Source organism: Doryrhamphus excisus, unplaced genomic scaffold (assembly GCF_037039965.1).
Source record: "Doryrhamphus excisus strain RoL-2023G ecotype Guam unplaced genomic scaffold, RoL_Dexc_Guam_v1.1 HiC_scaffold_24, whole genome shotgun sequence".
NCBI classification, from domain to species: Eukaryota; Metazoa; Chordata; class Actinopteri; order Syngnathiformes; family Syngnathidae; genus Doryrhamphus; species Doryrhamphus excisus.
In genome coordinates this window covers 7,149,728-7,152,350 of record NW_027621862.1, presented here as the reverse complement: position 1 = coordinate 7,152,350, position 2,623 = coordinate 7,149,728, and the positions used below count along the sequence as shown (strand labels likewise).

The following is a 2,623-nucleotide window of genomic DNA, read 5'->3' as shown; positions in this document are numbered from 1 at the left end:
GACACAGCTTCATTGCTGACTGAATTGGCAGTTTCCCTTGCATTGCAACTGAAAAACAACAATATAATCGGTGAGGTTGCAAGTTGTTGTGGCCGAGTGGTTAAGGCGATGGACTAGAAATCCATTGGGCTTTCCCTGCGCAGGTTCAATAACACAAAATGACAAAAAATATTTGTGTTATGGTTCAGTGGGAGGGGCATACAAATCATTGCCTATGTGCCCCTGTGGGCACATAGGCAATATTGGAATATTGGAATTGTTTTTATGATTCAACAGAGGATATAAATGAAATGGTTTATAGTTTAAATGAAGTCTCTTATCCCAACCAGGAAAGTGATTACATACCCAAACAACAAGCCTTGGGTAACAAAGGATCTCACAGCGATTATTGTATGTGAGGTGGTGCAGTGTAGCATGGAAGACCGGAGCCCACACACGCCCACCGCACTACCGACCAAACGAGCGGGGCAAGCCAGCACAGCACAGCACCGCCCGGAGCAAGCCGTGGGATACAGGACCGGCATGGCAACCAGTCCTGCCCACCAACCCCCCAGCGATGGCAGTTTTTGAAGAGAAAGCCTATCCTGATCAAGGCCAGATTGAGTCATGGTCATGGGCCACGAGCCTGTTCTGAATTTCCCTTTGACCAATTGACACCACATCGCCTCAGCAGCAGTCCTCAGTAGTATAGTGGACAGTATCTCCGCTTGTCACGTGGAACACCGGGGTTCGATTCCCTGACGGGGAGTTCCTGTTCTGTATGTCACAATGTCATGTTGAGCCGTGAGCAGGGTTGCGGTTGCAACAATCAGTCGGGTAAAACAAACCCTTCTCACATGAACTCTGACTCTCATGAGCACTGACGTCTTCTTGAAGTGCTCAGCCGTGTTGTACAATCTGACAGTCCTTTGCTGCATTCCAGTTGAGGATAATGGACCTGACCAGGAAAATGCCAGCTGTGGGATTTCAAGCAGTGCCTTCTGAGAGAAAAGAGTCTTAATCTGGCGCTTAAGACCAATCATCCACACCACCTAAAACGGTGCCCTGATCAGGAAGAAACTGTGACCTTGTGAGGTTCGCTGACAACGGAGGACACTCAAAAGGAGCCGGACAAAGCAACACACTCCTCAGCCTCCCTGGGAAAGTCTATTCCAGGGTGCTGGAGAGAAGGGGACAACTGTTGGTCGAACCTCTGCTACAAGAGGTCCAATGTGGTTTCCGTCCTGGTCGCGGAACACTGGACCAGCTCTGTGACAAGTTGTTAAGGCGATGAACTAATTAATTGGGTTTTCCCCGCGCATCAAATCCTGCCGACAACGTACAGTTTTGAGGGCACTCTTGGTGTCAAGACATCACTGATGGTGGCGATCCATGGGAAATCATCAGACCAAAAACATGTCAGGGGATCCATAGGAATTCATGTGAGATCCCCCAAAACCGTGAGCTGCAATACCACTCACGCGTTGACAAGTCTCATGGTTGCTCATAAAATTGGCAAACATTTACCATTGCATTTCAACTGATATACAACGACATAATCTGTGAGGTTCTGCGTTTGTGACAATTTGTAGTGGCCGAGTGGTTAAGGCGATGGATTAGAAATCCATTGGGGCATCCTGGCGCATCAAATCCTGCCGACAACGTACAGTTTTGGGGGCACTCGTGGTGTCAAGACACCTGAACAAAAAGGTCAGCCAGAAGGACCACTATGGACCATCCTAAATCCCACTAAGTCGTGAGCTGGAAGGACCACAATGGGTCATCCTGAGTATCACTAATTTGGCAAGCAGTTGTCCTTGCAATTTAACCACTGGTCTTTTGGGGCAGTCATGGTGTCATGACGTCTGTGACCACAATGGATCATCCGAAATCCCACTAAGTAGTTGTGAGCCGGAAGGACCACAATGGGTCTTCCTAAATAAAGCTAACATGGGTTCAAACTAACAGGTTCAAATTCTGCCGACAGCGTGCAGTTTTGGGGGCACTTGTGGTGTCAAGACGTCTGTGACAATCGAGATCCAGGTGAAATTGCCTGGATCTTCATGGTTGCTGACTGAATTGGCAGTTTCCCTTGCATTTCAACTGAAAAACAACGGTATAATCGGTGCGGTTCTTTGCAAGTTGTTGTGGCCGAGTGGTTAGGCGATAGACTGGAAATCCATTGGGGTTTCCCCGTGCAGGTTCAAATCCTGCCGACAACGTACAGTTTTGGGGGCACTCGTGGTGCCAAGACTTCACTGACGGTGGCGATCCATGGCAAATCCTCAGACCAAAAACATGTCGGGGAATCCATGAAATCATTTTCAGTCATGGTGTAAGGACACCTGGGACAATTGAGATCCAGGTGAAATTGCCTGCACTGTAAAAAAAGAAACTCAAAATTTAAGGGCAGCAAACTTCTGTAAAATTTCAAGTTGGACAATTAAACTAAATATTTTAAGTTTTGCTTCTGAGTTTGTTCAACTTTGAATTTAGACTTTTATCAACTCAACAGTAAGTTCGGCTAACTTAAAATTTTACATCGTAATAACCTTTGGTCTTTACTTCAGCTAACTATCCCCTAAGTTGGACTCGCTTATAATTTGACATTGTAAGAACTTTTAATTATTTGTGCTTGCTTCCT

At 46.5% G+C, this 2,623-nt stretch overlaps 1 non-coding gene across 1 annotated transcript; it reads left to right on the top strand.

Moving 5' to 3' along the window:
• The first annotated feature begins 2,120 nt into the window (after positions 1-2,120).
• On the top strand, positions 2,121-2,201 carry trnas-gga (transfer RNA serine (anticodon GGA)). The gene has a single exon. It is a non-coding gene; the product is annotated as a tRNA-Ser (tRNA).
• Positions 2,202-2,623: the final 422 nt, after the last annotated feature.